The sequence below is a fragment of the Corvus hawaiiensis genome, chromosome 6 (genome assembly GCF_020740725.1).
Source record: "Corvus hawaiiensis isolate bCorHaw1 chromosome 6, bCorHaw1.pri.cur, whole genome shotgun sequence".
NCBI lineage: Eukaryota > Metazoa > Chordata > Aves > Passeriformes > Corvidae > Corvus > Corvus hawaiiensis.
In genome coordinates this window covers 139,956-157,442 of record NC_063218.1, presented here as the reverse complement: position 1 = coordinate 157,442, position 17,487 = coordinate 139,956, and the positions used below count along the sequence as shown (strand labels likewise).

Below are 17,487 nucleotides of genomic sequence, written 5' to 3'. Positions count from 1 at the left end.
GTAAAGACAGTAAATGCAAAGGAATCTGCAAAATCATGAGTGATCTGAAGAGCTGAGGTTCTCATTGTTGAAAAATAGATTGAGAAAATGAGGAATTATTATGGAATTTTTATGGGCCATTCTCCCCACTTGGTCCTTTCCATTAAATGCACTTACATGAGCACACCCAGCATCACAGGCCTGCACTGGTGAGAGACCAGCTGTTAGGAAAACAAAACCTCACAGAGGTGCTCCAGTTCCTCTCTGATGAAGTCAACAAGAAAAAGAACATGACATCAGTGGGTTTTGAAGTTTCTTTTACATTTAATTTTTATTAGCCCCTGCAGTGTGAAACAAGATGAGAGAAATGGGAACAGAATTTTTCAATGCTGGAAGGAGAAGATGGAAGTAAAAACCACTCTATGAAGAAACAGAGAAGAGCAGAGAGTGCTGGAATGGAGGACAAAACTTAAACAAGCAGTAGTTGCACTTGAGAGGTGGCAAAAAATGACCACGGATATGGTGTGCTGTCTTCATACAGAGGTCAGCATTCCACAAAAAAACATAAGGTATATTAATGCAGAAATCAGTTCCAGGAACATATTACTTAGGAGCAACTGTGTATCCCTACAGAAAAACACACCCATTAAAACTGGTGAGTAACAGTAGCAGGGACTGACAGTGATTTTACTTTGCATCTCTCAACACATGAACTTCCCTGTTTTGTTCTAGATTTTTCAATATGAAGGTGCTGGGCATATGATTACTCTGTACTGCACATATGTCCATCACATGCAGAAAGCCCAGCTTTACACAGTGTGATGGTCAAAAGCCACTGTGGTTGTCCAGCATCAACTACCACAGGCTGCTCCTTTTGCCATGATGGGTAAATTACTCCCTGCTCAGGCGGACCCGCCTGCTTCAGCCTCCTAATTTTTACTCCACCTTGTTCCCCCATTTTTTTCCATGTGAAGAAGCCAGTTTGATCAGTTCCCTGGGGCAGATCTCTGTGTGGTTACAGTCAGAGCTGGCAGGTTGATGTCTGAGGAATCTGGTGAGAGGGACATTGGGAACTGCCTTCTGTCAGCGTGGGTGCCCAGCAGCCCGGCATCATGTTGCTCATCTACTGAGAACCCAGGGCATACCACAAAACAGGAGACATTCCTTGAGAGACAGCTGAAATAGGCTAACAGCAGTGCAAGGAACCTGAGTGCAGTCCTTTGAATCAGTGACAATCACACCAAAGACCAGGCGAACTGGACAGGCAGAGTGCCACAAACTGGAAAGTCCAAAGTGCTGCAGTGCACTGAGTTGCCAGACACATTTGTTCACTGTCAGATCACATCAGAGCAGAGGCAAACTCCCCCTGACAACTATGAAAATGCATCTCTTCTTTTTCCAGCCTATTTTTTGAAAGGATGAGTGTCAAATCTACATAGTCTGACTCTGCTTAATCTTGCAGCATACCAGTGTACTGTATGTCTGTGGCACCTGTCTCAGCAAAAACCTGCCAGTTCTCTGCATACTGGGGAAGCTGGACCATGCTGAAGACAGGTTACAGGTGGCACCGGGCTGCGTTGTGTCACCTCACACTCTCTTTCCCCCTTGGACTGTTTCCTAATGTGTTGTGTCTCAGAGTTGCATAGCCTTATTAAACCATAAAGAACTGAAAATATTTATAAACTGTCCTATGGCAAAGTGAATGCTGGCCATACATTATTCTGCACCCCCTCAGCTAAACTGCATGCAAAACCTCACAGTGAGTTTTTCAAAAGCTGCAAGTGCTGGAAAATATCCATGTTCTTCTTGTTCAGGGGTCCCACAGTTGGATGCAGGACTCCAGGTGGGATCTCACATGAACAGAGGAGAGGGGCAGAATTCCCCCTTCATCTGCCCACACTGTGGGGATGCAGCGCAAGACACGGTTGGTTTCTGGGTTGCCAACACACACAGCTGGGACATATGCAGCCTCAAATCCAGTAGCACCCTCAAGTCGTTCTCCTCCTTTGCAAACTTCTGGGGCAGCAGTCCGCATTACTCAGCACTCTGCTTCCTCCAGCACTACTCAAGCTGGCTGAGCACTGAGCCACATCCCGGGAGAAAAGCAGCACATCCTACTGCAGCTGAGCCTCTTGCTATTCCCCACAGCCTCCCAGAGGCTGCTGCAGGGTCTCTCCCTGTACATGTGTGGGATTTGGGTGCATCTGCAGGAAGCACAGTGGGGCTACATAGTGCCCATGAGGCAGTGGGAAACCTGGCTCTGGTTGTCTCCTGCTGACCATGTCAGTCCTTAAGGAGGGGTTGAGACATCGAGGGCTGGGATTCTGGTGAACTGCTCCAGGTTCTTTATTGCTTTCACCTTAATGAATACTGTTTCTCTTTTTCCTGTTTTGTATAGAGGGCAAAAATTTAATACTAGTAATAATATACAGCATTATATTTATGAATATATGAATTATGAAAAATAATTCATTTTTTCAGCCATTGTTAATTGAACAAGTATCATAAATACAGATAATGTACCTAACTGAATTATTCAGAAATGCTTACCATTGTCATTGGTGGCAATCAAGGCGTGTGTCTATGAATATTCATACAATATCAAGATAAAATGCCCAATAATGAAAATGTTATACTTTGAATGTTAATACCAGAGTTTAATTCTTAGTTTCTAAGGCCTTTATAAGTGTGTTGTTAGCCTAGAAATGTCATCATATCCATAGTGCTTAATCTGATAATGCATATTTTCATTTTTACAATGCAATACTGGTCATAAGGTAGAACTTTCCAGTGATTTTTACTGTCTTTACTAAAGGCTTAAAGTACAGAGATGATTGTTTAAATGCTGACTTTTGGAATGTATAACTTACAAACAATATTTCTGTAAGATAAAGTCACTGTAATATGTTCAAAAATAAATATTTGCATTTCATTTTCAATTCTACTCAATCTAGGTAAGTTTACAGTGCCTTTTTCTCATCTCTGTGTCACGAGGGATAATGAAGTATTAACTTTGTACATTTTTTACTCCTTTTAATGAGCTGAAGTGTTTGTCTAGTCTGGTAAAAAGGAGGCTGAGGGGCAACCTCATGGCTCCCTGCAGCTTCCTAAGAGGGACACATGGAGAGAGAGGGGCTGAGCTCTTCTGTCTGCGACCCAGGGACAGGATGCCTGGGAATGGCCCAAAGCTGCACTAAGGAGACCAGACATCAGGAAGCATTTCTTTACTGGGAGGGTGGTCAAACACTGGAACAGGCTTCCTAGAGAGGCAGTTGATGCCCCAAGCCTGCCCATGCTGAAGAAGTGTTGGACAATGTCCTTCACAGCATGCTTTAGCTTTTGGTCAGCCCTAAAGTGATCAGGTAGTTGGACCAGATGATCACTGTAGGTTCCTTTCAACTGACCTATCCTATCCTATCCTATCCTATCCTATCCTATCCTATCCTACTCTATTCTAACAAGGTACCACTTCCTATCTACACAGGAGAACAGTGTTGGTTGGACTTCAGCAAAAGATTCAACACATTTTCCATAGGCGTCTTCTGGACAAATGGGCAAGACACAGGTTGGATGCCTGGTCTCTGAGATAGGTAAGACATTGTCAAAGAGTCTGCACCCAGAGCACTGACCAATGTATTTTACTCAGGCTGGCAGCCTGTCAGAGGTGGGGTCCTCCAGGGATTGATACTGGGTCCCACATAGTTCAACATCTTCATAAATTATTTGGGATGGAAAACACTCTCACCAAGTGTGCTGACACCTAACTGGTTGGTGAGGAGGACACATCAGAAAGCAGAGACATCTCACACAGAGACCTGGACGGGCTGGAACACTGGGCTAGCAAGAACTGTGTAATGTCTAACAAAGTCAGGTGCAAAATTCTGCACCTGGGACTGGGTGCAGAATAACCCTAGAGCCCACTACAGATGAAGGTCTGGGAGGAGTCCTGCTGAAAGAGAGAACAATCATTCACTGGAACAACTTCCCCAGGGACAGGCCAAGTCCCCATTGCTGGAGGGTTCCATACGCAGCTGGACAGGGTGTGGGAAAAAGTCTCCAGGCTTCCTTTCCCACAAAAGGCTGGAGCAGATGATCTTTCAAGGTCCCTTCCAACCCAGGCTGCTCTATGATTCTACAATGCTCAAGTCTTGAATCCCTTTCCTGTTTTTCTGGGAAAATGATGGTAAATCTTGAAGAGCCCCAAAGCTGAAAGATGAGCACAGAGAGCCCAATGGCCATGGTTCTTTACATTGTGATTCTTTTCCATAATACAGTATTTCTTCATCTTTTTAACAGCTCTTGGTAGTAGAAATTAAACCATTAAAGACATCTGGCCTTTCTTGCATACTTTCTTCTATCAGTGCTAAGTTGTAATTATTGTATTTTTACTATATGGTAATTTGGGGGTTGATTCTTTAATGTATGATTTTCTATCTAGAAAAAGTGGACAGTAGTGGCACCACTTCCTCTCTAGCAAAACTTTTAGACTACAACTTTTGGAACATCTAGTGTTCTTGAAGTATGGCTTCTACTTATGATAAACATAGATAACAAAGCACATGAGTCACAGCAAATCTGCTCTTTGATTTTATGTCTTTGAGAGCAGGAAAATGGATTCACATGAGTAGGTTGAGCCAAAACACAAGTAAGTCGGGGCAGCAAGCCAGAAGTTGATGAATTTGTCATCTGCCACAATGGTCCAAAGCTTAAGCACTCCTGCATTTAGAGGGAAAAACCCATTGGTCTTCCTGAAGTTCAGTGATTTCAAACTGAGTAGTGTCCCCTAAGTGAGGAGTGAGAATATCAAATTCTTCGCTTCAATGATGAAAGGTTGCCCAGAAATCCAATCAGAGATCTTTTCAGCAGAAGATCCTGAAATAATTCAAAAGAAAACATGTCAGCTTGTCCCCCTGCCGTGTTTTTCAACATCCCTATTTGACTTTGAAGGACTTGTAGGACTTGTAGTCCTTGCAGCTGTCCCTGAAACAATCAGAGTTCATTTTCAAACACAAACACAGTTTTCATGTCAGGCAGCAGTTTTTATGCTTTTTGCCGCTTCATATTAAGTTCACCCAAATGAAGCAAGATATAATCCAAAAATGCTCTGAAATCCATGATGGTTGATTAGTTCAGAATGTTCTGTGTTTGTCTTTAATTAATAGTTTTATGCATTTAACAGTTTTTAAAATAAGTCGATTTTTTAATGACATGACAGCTGTCATACAGTGAGTGCAGTGAAATACCACTTCACAGGAGCTCTTTGATAAGGTTTTCAGGTGGTCTGTGCATGCACCTGACAATTTCCTGGACAATTTTTCCAATGCAGTCTATATTCACGTGTTTCCATGTTAGCAACACATAATCTAATAGTGCAGTCAAGTGTCCAAAATTCAAGAAAACAAGGGTAAGCTATACAAAATGCCGCATTTTCACAACCACTTGGATACAGTGAAGCCCCTGGTCCTGGGCAACCCTGAGACGTGCTCTGCTGGTCCCTCCTCAGGAGCAGGCTGCAGGTGTTTCTGCAGAGACCCAACGCCCTTTGCCCTGCAGCCACAGTAGTTAGTGGACATTTAGTCCTTCGTTTTCTTTGCCAATCTTGTTCAACTTTGCAAGAAAAGGAGGTTCTTTGTAAGCAGATGTTACTGTTAGCCACTTTCAAAATAAGTAATCATATCTTACTTACATATTCTGTTCGAGGGAGAGAGTGTAGACATGTTCTGGCCCTGAAGGATGCTCAAGAACACATAAAGACATGCAGTATTTCCAGTGTGGTTACAAGAGCAATACTTTCTATCACCTTGAGCAATGTAATTTCCAAGTAAGATAGTATTTATGTCTTGAAATTTTTAAAATTGTGGTGCAACTGACCATAAAGAATAGGATAAAATGTCTGGTTTTTTAAATGAAAGCAGCAGTATATTATGAGAGAGTGAGTACTGGTGGAAGAATGCCAACCGACCTTAATTGTAATTCATGCCCTGGGGCTGTTGGACAAAGCACTCCTCACAAAACCAGGCAGTCACTGAGGAAGGTGAGGCTGCACTCTGCTGTTACTGGAGTCACAGTGGGAGGGAAAACTCACATGGAGGAAGGTCCCTCATTTGGGATATTCAAGAATATACGGGAGTGGGAAGAAGATTCTGTGGGTGGCACAGGGTTAGGGTTAATGCAATGTTGGTAATCATGAAATACTACCATCCTCCTGTGAGCAATGACTGACGCATACTAGGTCAACATCTTCATAAACTCAGATGTGATATGCCTTTAATAGTTGTTTCTGTGAACAAAGTACATTTAAAAAGGAAACTACATTCTTTAAATACTTTTACTGGTGTTTCATTCTATTACACAAAGCCACATTTTTTTAAAGGTTTTATATATACCTGTGTACGCTTTATTTAAGTATAATATTTGGAGTTCTTCATCAGCCTTGATGTGCATACATAGCGTGTCATCCTTGAAAACGTTATAGCACTGAACACAAATATGGGACTTCACTGTGTGTAAAGACATACTGAGCAGCCCTTGTTCAGAAGGAAGAGTTCCCTTACCAGTGCAGTGGGATTCAGTCCGCCCAGTGTCTGTTTTCTCCCTGAAAACAGCAAGAGTCTCTGTGAGAGTGGTGCAAAGGAACAGCAGGAGTCAGACAGTTCTTGTGGCTTTGCTTCAGTAGGATTTCCCATTCGATGATTCTGTGATTACATGATAGTTTGTAGAATAGGAATGACTGCTCTTTAGAGGTTTTTTCCCTGACATATACAGAAACATTTTAAGGGAGGGTAAGAGGAATAAGAACCATTTGTCACAGTTTTCTACAGGCCTGGATAATGAAAAAACTGTCAAGACACTATTATAAAATTATTATTCCATATATGCAAAAAAGAGAAGGACTGAGGGGTTTTGAGATGGTTATAAGAAAATGCATGCTTAAAATACACCCAAACATGTCCTTGATTTCCTATTCTGTGTACTCATGCCTCGAACACTAATAAAATGCTTTAAAACTTGGCATTGTTGGTCTTCTGAGCATTTGTAAAGAATCAACAACAGTGAGGAAAATAAGGGAAATAATGAAAGTATTGTAAAAGGGCAAACCACACATTCACGTAAGCGTGTGACACACAAGACGGTCTCCAGGAGCTCCCACCACAATTACTGTGTTCAGCAATTAGGACAAATGAGAACTAGAATCATTTCCAGCAGCCTTTCAGATTGTTAAAATTGAATAAAGGATGATGAACAAGTATATACACAAGATGCAATTTAAACAGTCACATTCAATCTGTCAAGGACACAGTGAAAAAGAATTGCATAACAGTATAGAACAATCAAAATATGTGTGGAAGCAAACCAAAATATTCAGGACTCATATGGCAAAAGACAACAGCTGTTTCTTTAGTAAAGAGAGTTAGAATATTAAGGCTTGGGTTTATTTTAAAGAAAAGTTATTTGATTGAAACAGACATTCTCTGCAATGTAAGGAGTGGGAAGGTATGTATGACCAGGGAAGCAGGCAGTGATCTTCACTTAGGAAGACCATAGGAGCCACCACTTAGAGACCAACATCAGATCTGCAGAAGCCTATCTTCAGTGAAACTTCAAAATTAAAGGGTCAGGAGGGAGATAAACTGTCCTCGAGTCCAGTTCTGCCTGCTGTAGCTTAGATGGGACTTCCAATTAGAGATCTTGCAACTTCTAGAGTGGAGATGACACAAAACATTGCAGATGTGTGGAGCTGAGTTCTGTACAGATCACACATCAAGGAGCCGGCTGCCAACCCAAACATTTCTCCCAAAGGTTTCCTGCCCAAGACGACAGGAATTGAAAGGAGGCATTGGCACTGGGCATCACAATCTCTGTACAGGCGTGGCAGCAGAACTCTTGTAGAGACTGCATGGCTTATGACATGAGCATGGGCCATCCCTGCTTCAGAAGGGCAGCAAAACCCGGCCAGGTGGCTGCAAGGGACTGCAACTTCTTCATCACACAGGGAGAATCTACCTGATTGGCAAAGATTAAAGGCCAGAATACAGAATATCCTGACATGAGTTTTCATATAAAATAAGTTCCTGCAAAGTTATTTTAAGTGAAAGATTCATGCAGACATGAACAACACCACCATAGTTCTTGAGAAAGCAACTGAGTGCAAATTCTGAAGCAGCCACTACAGTATATCTTGCTTAGACTTCAGCATTATGTAGAGTCTTTAAATGTAACTTTGTTGCTCCTGTGTTTGTATTTCTGGAGATACCCTTTGTTAAACGTGACTATTTTCTAATTCAAAGACATCCAAAATTGAAGAATCAAGCACTTCTCCCCAAAGTTGCTTCTGGTGCTTAGTTGTGGTTGGGATTAAATGCACAAACAAATAAGGTACACAAATTTGTGCGAGATGAACTGACCGTCTCTGAGCATTTTACACTTTCCCTCCCTGAGTTATTGATGCAGACAAAGGTGGTTGTGTGTCATCCCTTCTAGGAGGTACAGAATTTGGCCTCTATATTTATCATTCCACTAGAAGTAATGCAAACCTACTTTGACGGGCTTGTAGGTAAATATAAGAAGCTATTGCACTATAGCAGGGCATCTTACCCCCCACAAAAACTTATCTATTGTTTGTTAACCAGTCAGATAAGTCAAGCAGGACAAGCTATCTTGTAGTGAGTCATTCTGGCACCATGGGGTTGACACTGCTCTGGCATCTCTCAACTGCCAATAAAAATCTTACTCTTGAAGTGAGGACTGGAAGATAAGCTGAATTTCTGAGTGACAGCTATTCGCTTTACAACTATAAAAGCCACAGCAAACTTCCACAAAGCAGAAATCTTCTATGCATTTTCCTGGAAACATGTATTGTTGCTGCCTGTTCCGAGCTTCCCTTCCCCCTCCCCAACACACTTGCCTCTGCCATGAGTTCTGAGCTCCTTTGTTCCAAGCACGGGCAAAACCCAATGTAACTCAAACGCTTTAGCAGCAGTGTCTGACTGGCCGGTCACCCCGAGTCCGCCCCCAGTCCTCCCCTTTCCCATGTGGAGTTTCTCCCATGAGCAGCCGGCAACTGCTTCACGGTCACTCACCAGGGGTTGAGTGAAAGAATCTGTGTACATTATCATCATTTCAGCAGGAGATTACATTCGACTCCTAATCAATATTACTTCTTTTCCTAGCTTTAATATAGGTACCTTGATATAGTGCACTGTTCTAAGTTACGCTATAATCTACTAGTAGTTCTTTTAGTTTTATACTGGACAGTAATTATGATTAAGAGCTTTTGCCTGTTATGGCTGTATTACCGCAGGCCTGGTTCCTACAGTATATCACCGTGTCCCACAGCCATAGGGAGGAGGAGGAGAGAAGATCCAGCAGGCAGGAACTGTGCAGCAAGATTGATTTATTTAATTATTTTACAAACTCTTTTATAGACTTTTTTCTTTATAGTCTAATTGGACAAAGGACCAGCCACCCCTTGGGGGTGATTGGCCAAAATCCTAAAACATCCGTTATCAAAATATTTTCTACTATACCATAAACAAGACTTTCCAAGGTTGCAGGTGGCTTGGTTGTTTACATTCCCTGCTACCTCTTCTGTGAGAGAGAAAAGTCTCTCACGGACTTAGAAAAATAACAAGAAAATCCTCGCTAGCAGCATTTTTGTACCTACATGGCTGTTCATTTGTCCTAATAAATAATTCATTCTTATGTAAATATATCTGATTTGCCATCATTAGAACTTGCGGGACAAAGTGCTTCCTTAAATTTAAACTGTTGCCAAAATCTGAGGCTAAGAAAGGATTTACCTTCATTTAAACCCATCTCCGTGAAGGAGGTTAAATACACAAAGGAATTCTTTCTGTCCCTCAGACAAACTTCACAGACAGCAAAGCTTCTTTAGTAAACTTTTTCAGAAGCTCCCACTCTCCCTGTGACATGCCCTCTTTCAAGTTTTCACATTTGCAGTATTCACCAAGACATAGTGTGGAAATAAGTCAAATATTCTCTCCACGTCATCAGTAAACTGTTCTGCACTGAATTTCTGAAGAGCTGCAAAATTGCAATTAGTCTGACACAAAATATTCTAGCATAAACAATGCACTTCTGAGATAGTCACAACTTGTTCTCACAGCACCAGTCAGAGAAAAAAACAAAAGCTCATGCAAAATGAATTCTTTGATGGAAAGGTCATTGAAGTGGAGTCTGGTCAGGATAAATCAAGGAATCTTAGTTCTATTTTAAATCTCATTTTTTTTAATGTAGATATATAAACAAAATCAGTGTCTTTGTATGCTATGTAAATAAAGCTGATAATGTAGTCTCAGTACACTCCACAATCCTGTTAAAATGCCCTCATATTCTATTACTTTATATTCTATTACTTTTTAAAGGAATACAGGAAAACTTGCACTAATATTTGAAACTAGCACTAATATTTAATGACACTCTGAGTATAAAATTACCCAGTGGGAAGCATTTTTGTCACCCTGGATTACTCAACAGAACAAGTAACACAGGTGTTCAATTAATCACTGTTGAGTTGTCACCTAACAGTTTCTCAGTGAGATATTTACACTCTGCTTGTTACCCTGAAATTGTTATGCAAATTTCTCCATTTATAAGAGTAAAATGAACACTAGCAGCGCTATCTCCTGCCAGCAGAAGGTTTAAACAGAATATAGCAAGACCACTCATGTTATATGTTATTCAGATTGACTTCTGTGCCAACAGTCACAGTATGAGCATTTCACATTACAAGGAATTTATATTATTATAGATTGTTATTACACATAATACATATAGATAGATAGATTATACATAATGTACATATAAATAATGTCTGTAATATATGATACAATATAATTAACATTATAATAATGCAATGATATCTGTAATGGATTCAATAAATTATAGATACTAATTATCATTATTAATTTTACAAACACAATTCAACCATATGCTCTCTGGATCTTTGCTGAGTGAGGGTTTATACTTAACAGACCAAGTCCATGGTGGGCTCATTGATTTCTGGAGATCTCTCCTGCCCTTTTTTGGATTTTTTCCTCAGAATTTTCTAATCTCTTCCTTTCACATGGTCCTGTGAAGCTTAGGGTGCTTCTCTTTTGGCTACAGCTGTATTACTCATTTCTAAATGAACAAATGACAGGAGTTATAACTGTATATTAAATTAAGATACAAAAAAATCTTATTACATCATATTTTAGTTCCTTACTTTTCTCCCTTAGTAAGCTATCTCCTACTTTTTTCCAATTTCTGGTCTTCTCTTTTTGATGTTACAGATCTGGTTTTAATTCTAGCAAGGTCTGTAGCATGAAAACCAGTCCAAAATAGAGGCGCTTACTTTGCAAATGACACGGATCTATGAGTTATCAAAGGTGAATCACGCCTGAGCAGTTTGACTGCTCTCTGTGCTGAGGTCACTGGCTCTGTGCTGAGCAGTGGCTTTTGTTAGTTTTGATCTTAGCAAGTCGTTTGACATAGCTTCCCATGAAATCCAAATGGTCAAACTGGCAAGAAATGGAAACATGCTGTTTTCAGAAATTAGGGAAACACAGATTTATGGCCAGAATGATGAGAATAAAGAACATTTCAGATTCATCAACTGTACTAATCTAAGAAGGATGGCTCTATGTCACAGTTTGCAGAGCTGTTGTATGACTAGTTACAAGTCTGACCTCTTTTGGTAAGAAGCAGGTGCTATATAGGACTCTTAAAGAAGCAGATGTGGAAAGAGGAATTAAGGTCCAGAATGTCTGTTTTAAAATTTTGGGATTCAATTTACTAGGGAGAAGAGGGCAGGGTCCTGATAAAGTACTGAGCTGAAAGGTCTTTGCATTTCACCTTCCTGATTTGTCTCACATTCCTGACTGCTGATGGGGTGCGCTGGCATTAGTGCATGCAGCAATTATTTTTTTACATTAAATATGATAAAGGAAAAAATGTATAGAATGCTTTATTAAGACTGAAAATGCTGTCTAGGAGTATGTGAAGACTGACAGAAAGAAACCTAATAAAATGTAGTTTGGCTTTGAAGTAACATCTGTGGATCAGCCTGCACATTTCTGTGCCAGAGTTTCAGTATTTACTGCTGACTCTTACAAAATCTTGAAAGAGATACAGAATTACATGAACGGAGAAGTAGATTTGTTCTTCAGGTCTCAGTTGAAACAAATTGAGTTGAACACAGACTTTGAAAGGAGTACTGAAAAGCAAATTATGTATTTAGGGATTGAGATATTTTAAGTAGATGGCAAGTAAACAGCAAGCCACCAAAGCAACATGTAGGACATCTGGCAAGAGAGCACTAGCCCCAAATTCCAAGTTTGCTGCAAGGCTGTTGTCACCACAAGCGGTAGAAATACCTGTAAATGGTCAGTAGCCTCTCACTAAATCTATTTTATGACTGATAGGAATCAGACACAGAAGGCAATCAAACATTAGGATTTCTTCTGTGAGTTACCTGGGTTTAAAAAGGTTTGACTTCATGAGAATGTACATTTTCTTCAAACCAGAGCCTTTTTTTTAACAGACACTGATTAATGTTCCAGCACTGACTTCATTTCACGTGGATTTGTGAAGTACTTTCATGTAAATATTGGAATTCCCACAAGGATCCAAATGCAAGTTACAGATTGTAAAATAAGTAAAGTGACACATTTATCAATGACAGTTCAGCTTTTTTCTCTTCTTAGGCTTTTGTTTCCCATGAGTCTACCACCAGCCTCCCAAGGACCTTCCTTTGTTTCTCATTAAGTTCCTCCTGTTTGGACTTCCAGGATTTTGAAGTGCATTATCAAATGAAGCCCCTTTTTCCTTAGGTAGTGGCTCTTTCCCCAGACTGTAATAGAATTGTGAGATGTAGTTTCTCTGTAAAGGAAGCTTTGCTGCCTCCACTGCTTTATATTCTGTTCATCCTTGAGTCAGATGGTTCCATTATTTATTATAATCCCTCTTTACATGGAAGTTAGACTGTCAGGTTTTGACCCTCCCCCTTCAAAAATCTGAAACATAGCAAAATATCTGGACCCCTGTTATCTTTTGGTACTAGAAGAAATCATTGCACTGTCATTTCCAATAAAGCTGAAGCCAGTCAGACTGGGGTCAACAAAGCCCCAGGAGAAAGGAGACTTTTCCTTGTCCTACACTTGCAGCATCACAACTCATTGCTTTTTCTCTTTAAATTGTTCTACTGCAAGAACCTCATCTCTCTCCCCAAATACCTCTACTGCCTTTAATTCATTATCACAACCAGGGTAGCTAAAATCCCAAGAATTTCTGAAAGCACTAGCGTACTCGTGCCGCTACTCCAAAGCACAGACTCCTGTAAAGCCTCCATGACAGGAGCAGCAGGAGAGCTAGGGTTACTGTCTGGTACCAGCTGCTCTCCCCCGCTGTCCCTTGCTCCTTTCTTGCCCATCGATGCCTGCTGCTCACTGGCTGTTTGGAGCAGAGACAGCCGTGCTCCTTTTTCCTTCCTCTCTCCTTTCACAATGTGACTAGGCTGCATTTTAGGAAATAGAGGTAATTACTATTGGTGTGAATAGCATACAACAGTGCATTCAGAGAAGGGCAACACAAATTTCAGTTCCTTCAATGCTTTGCAATCAAGTTACCTTCCTGTAGCCTAGTTAGGAGATACTAAATGGTCTAACATAAACCATGAAGTCTTAGGCATTTTGCCACCAGTTTCCCCACAAACTACACAAGTTCATGCAAAATACACCAAGTTCTTCAACATCTTTTCTGTGGTACGGACAGCTTATCATTTTACAGTTTTGGTTTTTCTGTTGCATTTTTTGCTAAAATCATCTGTTCGTGGAGAAAAAAATCCGCTTGAGAGAAAGAACTAGATTTTTATTGTCCTGACAAATATTTATGTTGAGTTTTAAAAGTATTCTGATGAGTTTAAAGTATTTAGGACAAATCTTTAAAACTGTCAAAGGAAGAGTTGGAAGAAGAGAGTAAGAGAGGAAGAGAAGGCTGAGGATGGACAATGCTTTGAGAGACAGGGTTTGACTTCTAGGTTGCCCTCTATGGAGTCAGGAGCAGGACTCAATGATCCTTGTAAGCCCTTCTCAACTCAGGATATTCTATGATGCAAAATGTTAGCTCACCTGGTAGTTCCCAGGACAGCATGCTCCAACAAGTACTGTGGGGAAAAGGGCCCAGGAAAGCCAGAGGGTACTTAAGTCAGTATATGAGGCGAGCACACGTCTTGACCCTACCTTTCCTTGGTTTCTGTATCAACTGAGACACTGCTACAACCCAGGAGTGGCAGCTATATTTGTCCTTTTCTATACCTTTTCTCTCTTTCTCTCTCTCTTCTTCCAATTACCTCTTCTCAGAGTTATGAGTAACTTACAATCAGGTAGGCTTGGAGTTTGTCAAGTTGACTGGACTAAATTAATGCTCCATTAAGTGTTTTATGTTGATTGAATGCTGCTCTAAACCTTTTGCCAAAGCTGTCTGATTTTCTGAAGTTGCCAGTAAAGTTTTTTGTTGTTTTGACTTCTCGAGAATACCTTGTCAGTATTTTTTTTTCCCATGTGTCTAACTCAGAGCATATAAAAAAAACCATAAGCCCTTTCAAGAGGTTCTTCGAGCCATGTTTCGGTTTTGGGGCCTTACACACTCCAGGTCCCTTTGTTGGACATGTTTGAGGCATATGCCATAGCATCAGGGGATGCTGAAGTGGACAGGGCTTGGACACGAGAAAAAGCTGTGAAAGAGGTGATAAGTGAATGTGAAAAGTGATCTCCCCTGTTTGAAAAAAAAGTTCTTTGGCCAGAGATCGCCCTTTGGAAGGGGCTACATAGCACACTGTATGTATGTCTGCTCTGGGACAACCAGGAGAAGGATCAGGTACCAGACCAAGCAGGACAAATCTGGCGAACACCAGCGGTGCTCTCTGCACCTGCAAGTACAAAGCTATCAAGAAAATTACCATCAGGGTCATCATTCAGGCCATTGCATTCAGAGTCATCCTGCACAACACGTACGCAGAGCTGCATGACAGCATCAGCTGCACTGTTTACAGCAGGATGCTGAGCAGCCCACCCTGGGATGTCAAGGGTAAACTTAAATAGTGTTTGAGATTTGTGTTTGGGACAGTTTGAATAAATGGTGTTGGAGAGGATGAAAGTTTGGTAAGAAAGTTTCACAGGTATGTAGGCTTGGCAGAAAGATCTGTTAATGTAGAAACTGGGGATGAGGTAGAAATGGAAGCAAGTTTTGGTATAGAGTAAAAGATGTTTTGCTGAAACAGTGATCGATGAGTAACTGAGAAGGCAAAGGTTGGAGATGAGTTGGAAGGAGATTTTTAGGAATAGGACAAAGGTATGTGACTACAAACAAAGACATGTTTTTCACCAAGTAAGTCTCAAGAAGAGCATAAGTAAATAGAAAACATGTCTTTACCAAAAAGAAAGATATGGCAGGCAAACAAGAAATGTTGATGTAGCAAGAAGAAGAAAGGTCTGAGAATTTTCCACTGTAAGCTTAAATTGTAACTTACTTACTCTTGTGATTGGATAATAATGACTATAATATGGTGATGGTAGTAGTTATGATAGGCTGTAGGCAAATGTAAAGGTATTGTGTTGTTATGTGTTAAGATACTCTGCAAAGAAAAGTATCTAATGCTTTGTAACTTGAACAGCGGGTGGCTTCAGGGATGCCTACAGCTGGAGCTGGCAGCTGTAGGGCTGGCTCTGGATAGCCACTCCCTGAAATGCTGTAACTTCGCCTATGCAATAAACAGCTTTCAAGAGAGCCGCCTGAAGTCCAGACATCCTTCGTGAAACTTTCTCCTATAAATTGGCGCCCAGCGTTATAGAGGGGCAAAAAGGGATTTTTCCGCATATAGGAGACTTCTTGGTGAACGTGTGGTCGGTCGCTGAAACGAAGTGACCTGAGCATCTGCAAACGAGACGCTTGAAAGGAAAGCGTGTGCAGCTGCTAACGAGAGGAGATGCCTGAAAGGAAGGCGCGTGGAGGCCGGACGGACACTGCGACGGGTCAGAGCCTGGACCGGACCTCAACGAGAGACACCTGCCGCGACCGGCCGGCAAAGGTGAGCACCGAGTAATCCAGTCATGGGTCAGCATGTGTCTGCCCAACAGAACGATGTCTATCAGCACCTAAAACCTCTAATTAAGTCCAGTCCAACTAAATTGGCAAAGGAAGAACTGAAGGATCTCATAGCATGGACTGTGACCCGTGTCCCAATCGCTGATTCTAAAGCAGTCTACACCAGAGACTTTTGGGACTCAGTGGGAATCAAATTATTTAATGCCATATCACGCCGGGACAAGAGAACCGCAAAACTCATGCCGGCCTGTGCAGCGTTAGTGGAAATACTCGCCGCGCCCCCACCCCCCACCGCCGCGCAGCTCCGCTCCGCCGCCTCGCCCGCCGCCGCCTCGATCGGCCGCGCCGCAGCCACGGAGCCAGTCCCCCGCGGCCCCACCGCCTCCTCGCCCGCCGCCGCCACAATCGGCCGTGCTGGAGTCACGGAGCCAGTCCCCCGCGGCCCCGCCGCCTCCTCGCCCGCCACCACGGAGATCGGCCGTGCCATCGCCGCCCCCGCCGGGCCCCATCCCCGCGCCGCAGCCGCCCCCGCCGGGGTCCCCCGGCACCGTGCAGTCCTATCCCGGCACCGTGCAGTCGTATCCCTCCGCCGCCCAGCGACATCCCTCCGCCGCCCAGCGACATCCCTCCACGCAGCGCAGCCTCGCCTCAGAAGCCGCGAGCAGGGGGGGAACGGATGGGAATGATGCAGCTCCAGTGGCAGGGGAGACGGAGAGCCGCTCTGCCAGAGCTGATGCTTTAAATCTAACACAAGGAAACCCTGAAAAGCAGCCAGATTTGTTTGCAAAGAGCCCCAGAGTCCCGCCAGCGAGCGGCGGGGATCTTGCGACCCAGAAAGAGAAAACGAGTTCCGAGAGTTTGTCAGCGCTACTTTCTGAATCAAAAAGTCCTCCAAAGTGCTCAGATTCTTCTCAATTAACAGATTGGCATGAAATAAGACGCCAAATCTGTAAAGATGAAAGTCTTAGTCTATTAGCTAAGCCTGTGATAGCTAGCCAACAGCCTGACAGTCCTAAAACGTGGGTTCCCATCCCCACTCTCGAAATCAAAGAACTAAGAAGGGCTGTAAGATACAGTGGTATTTGCTCACCGTATCTTAAACAACTGCTAAAAAGTACCCTAAAAAGAACACATCAAACTTTAAAACGCATTTTAGATCAACAGAAAGGGGGAGAAGCCCAGGCTACACCTCAAAGAAGGTTGAATAAAGCCTTGTATGTTTATAATTTCTTGAGCAGCTCTGCAGAAGAGCCTCACCCTCCCATTTACAGATATTTCTTGAACAACAAAAAAGCAAAATTGAAAGAACACCCCCCACTTTTAATTAAGAATTTAGAAGCAGGAAAAATAGAAAGACCATATGATCTTATAACGTGGGGAAAGGGATTTGCATGTCTCTCCACA

At 42.2% G+C, this 17,487-nt stretch overlaps 1 long non-coding RNA gene across 1 annotated transcript; it reads right to left on the bottom strand.

Annotated features, from left to right (window-relative positions):
* Window positions 1-2,468: 2,468 nt before the first annotated feature.
* On the bottom strand, window positions 2,469-16,798 carry LOC125327722. The gene is made up of 3 exons (XR_007204351.1): window positions 16,632-16,798; window positions 6,534-6,674; window positions 2,469-4,851 (listed from the first exon to the last, which is right to left on the bottom strand). It is a non-coding gene; the product is annotated as an uncharacterized LOC125327722 (long non-coding RNA).
* Between the last annotated feature and the right edge of the window lie 689 nt (window positions 16,799-17,487).